This window comes from Gossypium raimondii, chromosome 1 (assembly GCF_025698545.1).
Source record: "Gossypium raimondii isolate GPD5lz chromosome 1, ASM2569854v1, whole genome shotgun sequence".
NCBI lineage: Eukaryota > Viridiplantae > Streptophyta > Magnoliopsida > Malvales > Malvaceae > Gossypium > Gossypium raimondii.
Window position 1 is genome coordinate 31,663,847 of NC_068565.1, and position 9,753 is coordinate 31,673,599.

General features: G+C 31.2%; 1 pseudogene; it reads right to left on the reverse strand.

Annotated features, from left to right (window-relative positions):
• Positions 1 to 2,423: 2,423 nt before the first annotated feature.
• LOC105786967 (non-structural maintenance of chromosomes element 4 homolog A-like) lies at positions 2,424 to 3,874 on the reverse strand (annotated as a pseudogene).
• Between the last annotated feature and the right edge of the window lie 5,879 nt (positions 3,875 to 9,753).

Sequence of the window (9,753 nt, forward strand, 5' to 3'; positions counted from 1 at the left end):
ATGCGATACAATTAAACGAGTCTGAGGATCGATAAAGAAAGATAGAAATATGAATTAACTTTATTCGAAAGTGAAATTCCAATACCTCACTACACCAAAACAGGTTTTTAGCGGCGTTTTTTTAGGCCTTTAAGCGCCGCTAAAAGTATTTGCCGCGCTTTTGAAAGCGCCGCAAAAAATGCCGCTGATGCTAATGCCGCTAACGTTTGTGGCGTTTATAGAAATAAACGCCGCTAAAGGTCGTGTTCTTTAGCGGCGCTTTTCCCACAAACGCCGCTAAAGGCCATGTTCTTTAGCGGCACTTTTTTCAAAAACGCCGCTAAAGGCCATGTTCTTTAGCGGCACTTTTTTCGAAAACGCCGCTAAAGGCCATGTTCTTTAGCGGCGCTTTTTTCGAAAACGCCGCTAAAGGCTATGTTCTTTAGCGGCGCTTTTCCCGTAAACGCCGTTAAAGGCCATGTTCTTTAGCGGCGCTTTTCTCACAAACGTCGTTAAAGGTCATGTGCTTTAGCGGCGCTTTTCCCACAAATGCCGTCATTGTTTGGTGGCCTTTAGCGGCGCTTTTTTTAAAAACGCCACTAATTTTGAGATTTTTGTGAAATTTAATTTTTCATATTTTCAGCCATCCTGTAGCAACAAATCAAAAGCAACCCAATCTAAACCAGCCACAAGCAATAAATCTATATAATATTTCAAATTAAACGAATAAAATAATATTAATATCAATAAATAAAATATAATTCATATTATTTTTACAAAAATGTTAAAAGTTAAAATGATAAAAATATTTATACAATACACTATGACGGCGAATGTTGCGATTCTTTGAAACATCTTCATCATATTCAGTATTTTCTTCTAGGCATTTTATCGCAATACACATAAAATAGTTGAAAAGTTAGTAACTAATTACAACAATAACAACACATATAAAGTAGTTGAAATAAAACAAGCACATATAAAATAGTTGAAAAGTTATGTATTATGTATGTTATTAATTATTGTATTTAATTTGTAAGTTATGGAATGATATATTTTACAATGATTAAGTTATTTAAATAATATGAGTTATTAAGTTATGCATATATATAAGTTATTAAGTTATGTAAGTTATTATGTGAGTTATGATATAACATGTATAACTTATTAAGTTATGTGAGTTGTTAATTATTGTATTTAATTTGTAAGTTATGGAATGATATATTTTAAAATTATTAAGTTATGTAAATTATGCGAGTTGTTAAGTTATTAAGTTATGTAAGTTATTATGTGAATTATATAAGTTATTAAGTTATATGGTATGACATATATATATGTATTATGTAAATTATGTGAGTTGTTAAGTTGTTCATTATGTAAGTTATTATGTGAATTATATAAGTTATTAAGTTGGACATTTTTTAAGAAAACTAATTAGGAAACATAGGAATAAATACCTTATATTTCCTCAATTTCAAGCAAATCTGAAAAAAAAAATGTAAGTACATTACTACCTAAAAAATGTAGTAAGAATAACAAAAGCAGATGGCATGTAAATTTGGCTAATAAACGAGAAGACAAAAGTGAACAGCAACTCTGACCTAAATGAGAAAGCAAGATATGCAAAACAAGTTCATATGAACAAATATTAGAGCCATAGTCAATTCGGGCCTACAAGGCAACAAGGCAACAAGCCATAGTCATTTGCAGACATGGCATGAATTATAGCGATTAAAAGACAAGGCATGAATTATAGCGAATGACAAATTGAAAGACAAGGCATTTGCAGACATGCAATATACCCCACAAAATGGTGCAAATGATCTTGTAATGGAAAAATATTTCAAAGTAATGGAAAAATTGAAATATGAGACTAATATAATTGTTTCGTTGAGTTGTCGAATTATAATTTCTAATGAAAATAAAATCGAAATATTATTCTCATTTAATTGCGAAAGTCAAAATACGATTAAAATTGAAATATTATTCTCATTTAACGGTATTAACTATTTAAATTAGTTAATGATATTGTAAAATTAGATGATTAAATTGTAAAATTTCAAATTTAAACGACCAAATTAAAAAAGAAATTGACCTAACTTTTAAAAATTTATTATAATCCACCTTCTAGAAATGAATAATAGATTGGTCCTTTTTTCTAAAATGGCAATAAGCATTGCAGATAGACTCACAATTGTATCCATACTAATTTAGGCAATTCAACAATCGCTAAGATCGCTTTATTATTAAGAATATTGACTAAACATAATACTCAATAGTTCTTGCAATATTGGGATTATATATGATGATAGCACATTCCATACCTTCCATCCTTAAAGTCGAATCAACACAAAATGGTCATAAGCGACCTCACCACTTGCTATGGACGAGGCAAATAGGGCATTTTAGGTGCCGAAAAAAACAAGAATGAGATAATTGCATTATCAAGGTATAATGCTAAGTGAATTGTTTGTCGATTGTCTTGATATATACTTACAGACAATATGAGAACCAGATCCATTCACCACTATTTCGGCTCTTCCATCTTTAACTAAGAATGAAAGAGCAAATAAATTCTCGACAGCCTGTGCAAATGAACTTCTATTCAAGATCAAACTTTCAAGTATCAGTTTTCTCTTCAGCACCAGTTTCATCAACCTGTTGAGCACAACAATAACTCTTTGTCAACAATGGTTGTTAAAAGAGTAGACAGACACAATGTAAATTATGAGTGCTAAGCTTATGGTACCAAACAACTCATTACTCATTGGTCCAAGCCTAAAGATCAGCACAAAGCAAAACAATTCAGCAAGAATCCAACAATCCTTAACACCCAATCCATTAAAGACCAAAAAGAAAACTCAAAACAGTATCTATAAAAGAACTAACATAGTGCAAATTCCTTTGCAGGTTCTAAAGAATGGTGAAACAGCCACCCCAATTTCTTTCCAATCAATCGATATCTGCTCATTTTCTTGTGTTTCAAGGCTACTGGTGGATTTCCCAAAACTCCCTAATTAAACAATTGACGAAGTCTGCTAGGCTGATTCCTTCACAAGAGATGGACTTAACAGAAGTTGGCAATGTATTGGCTAAGCCTAACAATGCCTCCGCATCGGCTACTTGTTCACGTGGCTTCAAAACTACAAGCATGAAAAAGAGAAGCACCAAAATTAATGACAATAATAAATATATATTTCTTTATGACCAATGTGAGTCTATCTGCAGATTAAATTCTTTCAACTTTTCCACATAAAAAAGAAATGAACAAAGGCTACTAAGTTAATTAAACTAAAACCTAGAAAATCTCAAACAAATTCAACAAATTAACGCTTAACGGACTTCCTTTAAGAAGTTAAAAGAAATGTGATAATTTATGAAAATGTTGAATATTTAAAAAGCTATTAAAGAACAACAAAATGAGACGTAACAAGTAAATGAAAACAAATTCTCTAAAACTTAAAGGAAAAGCAAAGGGAAACCTTGTTGATGTAAGTTGTCGACTTCATTAATGATTATGTTAAATTTATTAGAATCCACGTTCGATATTTCTTCCCTTGCATCTGCACCGCCAAAAATTCAAGTTAGAAAAAGCAAAAATTTAGCTCAAATCTGGAAAGAAAATTAAAACAAAAAAAAACTAGTGAAATGAGATTAATATCCTTTCAGGAAAAGAAGAAGAAGAAAAATAAAAATAACCGCTTATTTTGGTCATCACAGCAAGGTATTTGGAGCGAAGAACCCTCCTATCTGCCGCATCCTCTTCTCGATTCGGTTCATCCGACTCAACATCTGCCGAGTCATCTCGGGCCACTCCTGCCACCTTGGTTCGAACCGGTTTAGCAGATGCATCACCCTTATCTGTTTTTTTTTCTTTCTTCACATTTCTCCTCATAATTTCAAAGAATTTAAGTCTAAAAAGAATAAAAAAACTAACGAACAGAGGCAATGAAAGAGGAAGCAGGCCAAATGCACTTCTTTGTTATGTTAGGCGAGAAAAGTATCATAACATATATATGAGTTGCAAGAAAATTCAGTGAGCAAAAAGAACCCATGGCCGAACTATAACCCATTTTCGTTTTTGGAATCCTAGAAAAAGAATTCACTATGATTTTTTCCCAAAAATTGGACCAATCAGAAAAGGAACATCATTTCGAATTTAGAAAAAACCCGGGTCTTCTTATGAGCAAAAGAGAGGTGGAAGCGGCGCCAGGATGGTGGACTTAGAAAAAACGACGATAGGCAAGGGAGCTTGAGGGAGGCATCGCCATGTATTTGAAGTGTGGGAAAGCGAAATTTTGAAGTGAAGGATTTGGTTTTAAACTTTGGGGGTTAGCGACATTTGGTAACACAAAACCCGCCGCTTTTAAGTTTTTAAGTCAAATCTGATATGGGGAAGAAAACGACGCCGTTTTAGTATTGTAATATTTGCGGCGCTTATAAAAAACGCCACTAATTGTATACCTTTTTATAAATTTTTTTATTTTGAACAAAATGACGCCGTTTTGCTATTTTGGTTTTTATTAATTGATTTATTATTTGCGGTGTTTTTCATAAAAACGCCGCAAAATATTATTTCATTTTGAACAAAATGACGCCGTTTTGCTATGCTAAAAAATTTTAATTTTATTTTTTTATAAATTGATTTATTTTTTGCAGCGTTTTTCATAAAAACGCCACAAAAAAAATTTCATTTTGAACAAAATGACGCCGTTTTGCTATTTTGGTTTTTATTAATTGATTTATTATTTGCGGCGTTTTTCAGAAAAACGCCACAAAATATTATTTCATTTTGAACAAAATGACGCCGTTTTGCTATGCTAAAAAATTTTAATTTTATTTTTTTATAAATTGATTTATTTTTTGCAACGTTTTTCATAAAAACGCCACAAAAAATTTTTCATTTTGAACAAAATGACGCCGTTTTGCTATTTTGGTTTTTATTAATTGATTTATTATTTGCGGCGTTTTTCAGAAAAACGCCACAAAATATTATTTCATTTTGAACAAAATGACGCCGTTTTGCTATGCTAAAAATTTTTTATTTTATTTTTTTATAAATTGATTTATTTTTGCGGCGTTCTTAAACACAGCTATTGCTTACCTTTTGCGGCGTTTTCCATAAAAACGCCACAAAATTTTTTTCATTTTGAACAAAATGACGCCGTTTTGCTATTTTGGTTTTTATTAATTGATTTATTATTTGCGGCGTTTTTCATAAAAACGCCACAAAATATTATTTCATTTTGAACAAAATGACGCCGTTTTGCTATGCTAAAAGTTTTTTATTTTATTTTTTTATAAATTGATTTATTTTTTGCGGCGTTTTTCATAAAAACGCCACAAAAAATTTTTCATTTTGAACAAAATGATGCCGTTTTGCTATTTTGGTTTTTATTAATTGATTTATTATTTGCGGCGTTTTTCATAAAAACGCCACAAAATATTATTTCATTTTGAACAAAATGAAGCCGTTTTGCTATGCTAAAAATTTTTTATTTTATTTTTTATAAATTGATTTATTTTTGCGGCGTTTTTAAAAAAACGCCGCTATTGCTTATCTTTTGCGGCGTTTTCCATAAAAATGCCACAAAATTTTTTTCATTTTGAACAAAATGACGCCGTTTTGCTATTTTGGTTTTTATTAATTGATTTATTATTTGCGGCGTTTTTCATAAAAACGCCGCAAAATATTATTTCATTTTGAACAAAATGACGCCGTTTTGCTATGCTAAAAATTTTTTATTTTATTTTTTTATAAATTGATTTATTTTTTGCGGCGTTTTTCATAAAAAACGCCACAAAAATTTTTTCATTTTGAACAAAATGACGCCTGCTTTTGCTATTTTGGTTTTATTAATTGATTTATTATTTGCGGCGTTTTTCATAAAACGCATACAAAATATTATTTCATTTTGAACAAAATGACGCCGTTTTGCTATGCCAAAAAATTTTTATTTTATTTTTTTATAAATTGATTTATTTTTATGGCGTTTTTATAAAAAACGCCGCTATTGCTTATTTTTTGCGGCGTTTTTCATAAAAACGCCACAAAAATTTTTTCATTTTGAACAAAATTACGCCGTTTTGCTATTTTGGTTTTTATTAATTGATTTATTATTTGCGGCGTTTTTCATAAAAACGCCACAAAATATTATTTCATTTTAACTTATTTATTAATTCTATTTAAACTAATATTATAATATATCAAATGGTTTAGATTAAATTTTATCATTTTAACAAATCTCAAGTAAACCTTAACCTTAAACCTCTAAATTAACCATTCAATACATATAAAGTCTATCTATTATATATCTCTTAAATAATGTAAACTATACTCATAATTTCAATATATTTGATTTATTATTATTTATTTTACAATTATATAAGAACATATTTAAAATATAAATTAAAAAATAATTAATCTAAACTCAAAACCTTAACTCGACCCCTGAATCCCTAAACCTTAAATCCCTAACTCTTAACTCTTAACCCCTAACATCTAACCCCTAAACCCCTAACCCCTAAACCTTAAATCCCAACCCTTAAACCATAATCCCTAATTCATAATCCCTAAATCCATACTCCCTAACCTTAAAATATGAACTCCTAAACTGGCCTTCAATCTTAAATTAATCATATACCCTAAACTAAAAACCCTAAACAAATTTATTATTATCTCTTTTACAATTATATAAGAACATATTTAAAATATAAATTAAAAAATAATTAATCTAAACCCAAAACCCTAACTCAACCCCTAAATCCCTAACTTTTAACCCTTAGCACGTCTAACCCTTAAATCGCTAACCCTCTAACCCCTAAACCTTAAATCCCAACCCCTAATCCATAATCCCTAAACTCATACTCCCTAAACCTTAAAATATGAACTCCTAAACTGGCCTTAAATCTTAAATAAATCATATACCCTAAACCAAAAACCCTAAACAAATTTATTATTATCTCTTTTACAATTATTTTAAATAATAGTATTTTAATTTTTCCATGTGTTTTATTTCAAATTATTTCTACGTGTCATTATTTTTCTTATGAAAATTTTAAATATTCAATTAGAAATAAATTGAATTTTATTTAATATGAATAAACCAATTAAGATAAAATATTTTTAATGGCGCTTTCCCAAAAACGCCGCTAAAGCCCTAAGCATTAGCGGCGCTTTCTTAAAAACGCTGCTAAATTCCCGAAAGCTCAGAAAACGTCGTCGTTGGGCTTAGGTTTTTTTGCGGCGCTTTCCCAAAAACGCCGCTAAAGTCCTGAGCATTAGCGGCGCTTTCTTAAAAACGCCACTAAATCCCCGAAAGCTCAGAAAACGGCGTCGTTGGGCTTAGGTTTTTTTGCGGCGCTTTCCCAAAAACGCCGCTAAAGCCTTGAGCATTAGCGGCGCTTTCTTAAAAACGCCGCTAAATGCCCGAAAGCTCAGAAAGCGGTGTCGTTTGGCTTAGGTTTTTTTGCGGCGCTCTCCCAAAAACGCTGCTAAAGCCCTGAGCATTAGCGACGCTTTCTTAAAAACGCCGCTAAATCCCCGAAAGCTCACAAAACGGCGTCGTTGGACTTAGGTTTTTTTGCGGCGCTTTCTCAGAAACGCCGCTAAATCCCCGAAAGCTCGGGAAACGGCGTCGTTGGGCTTAGGTTTTTTGCGGCGCTTTCTCAAAAACGCCGCTAATGCTTATTCTCAGCGGCGTTTTTCGTAAAACGCCGCTAATGATCGATCTTTAGCGATATTTTTTATCAAAACGCCACTAAAAATGCTGCTAAAAGCCTATTTTGGTGTAGTGCCTCCACGTCTTTTCCAAGAAAATTTCGGCAACGAAATTTCTTAAGGGGGAGATTTATAACAGCTCGATTTTTAGTAGTGTCGAGAAATGGTGGTTTTGAAACCTTATTTCTAATAAGTGAGTTTGTAAATATTATTATTAAATATTTATGGAGTTGTTATATTGGTGAATTGAATTTTTGATAGATAACTTTCTTGAAAAAGTGACTAATCCATGTATAAGATTTAAATCGAAAAATTTGCAAAAGTTAACTCCTTTTGGATTTTAATTGCTTATAAGATAATCAAAATTAAGGTAATAAATGGTAATTATACCATTTCAAAACATGGTAGACGATTAAGCAATGTTTTTCCTTTGCATATTTAAATGATGTGAAAATTATAATATAGTAAATGCATAATTTATTTTGTTTAGAAGTTAAATTTTTAATTTGGAATGTAACCAAGTCACACCCGAATTTTTGAATATATAGTCTGGTCACTTCTGACCCGAAGCCACCTCGATTGATTTTAATTTCTAACTCATCAAAATCTATAGGAAATTTAAATTGTTAAGTGCATTTCTACTCGAGTCTCTAAATTGATCATATATTATGCTTTTGTATTTAATTTGTTTCGGGTAAGCATAACAAATTATCATGGTCGGCCATTTCCTGAAATTGTGTGGCATTTTAAAATATGCTTAGTGTTATAAAACTTAAAGTGGAATTGGGCATTAATATATTAGTGTTGACAACCAAGACTTGGGCAAATCTAGTTAAAAATCAACTAGATTGCTAACTTTGTATGAGGGGATGTTCTCATTATAATGATGATGCTTTTGCAAAGGGGGAGTGGGTGGTGAGAAAAAAAAAGAGAAGAGAGCTTTACCTTTTCCCTTGTTTTTGCTTGTTCATTCGAATGGAGAGAAAGACCATGAAACCGATTGCATGTGGGGAAAAGCTCATTGTTTTGGCTTGTTTAGAAGCTTAATTCTTCAAGAAATTCACTAAAGGAGAGGGTGACGACGGTAGTAAGGGGAGGGAGCACATTTGAAGCTAGGAACGACTTGGAAAATAAAATTATGGTGAGTTTTCCTTGATCATTATTATCTTCTTGCTCGAAATTTATGAAACTAGCATGGAGGCTTCGATTGGGAGGTATCGTGTGAAAGGTTTTTGGTTTACTAGATGACTATGTCTTTTAATTTCATAGTAGTTTGCTATTTTGAGTTGGTTAGGTTCGGTCATTACATGTTTAATGTTGTCCTAGATTTTTCTCAGTTAATGTTTTTTAATAATTAGTTATTTAATGTTGTCCAAGATTTTGCTCAATTAATGTTGTTTAGTCATTTGTTGTTTATGTTGTCCAAGATTTTGCCCAATTGATGTTGTTTAATTATTATCTGTTTAATGTTGTCCAAGGTTTTTCACCATTGATGCTATTTTATTATTAATTGTTCGATCTTGTCCAAAAATTTTGCACTATATATGTTGATCGTTTAATTAAAGATATTTTTTGTCCAAAATTTTGACTTTGTTAATGTTTCCTGTTGTGGTGTCATTTATCCTGTTTTATTTAGTTAATTAAGTTGTGCAAATGTGTTGATTTCACTGTCCAATTGTGATGTTATTATGCTGCCATATTGTGTCAATTAGGCTATCTGGGTGGGGCTAATAAAATAGTCTGAATGTGATGTTATTATGTTGATTTAATTTCTTATAATGTTGAAGATTTGTTGCTGCCCAAAGCACAATTTAAAGTTGTACAAAACTGAACATTTGTAATAGGTTTCAACTGAATTAAATACTGGAAATTCAACATATTTATTCTCTTGTTTTAAATGTTATGAGTTGTTGTGTTAAATGAAGGAAAATATTGGTTGTCATTATTTAAACTTGGCCGCTATCTGTAAGGGATATTTTCAGTCCGAATGTTGGAAATTGCTGCATTTAATTTCCTATAGCATTTAACTTCCAGCTTAATATTGAGTAAACCAT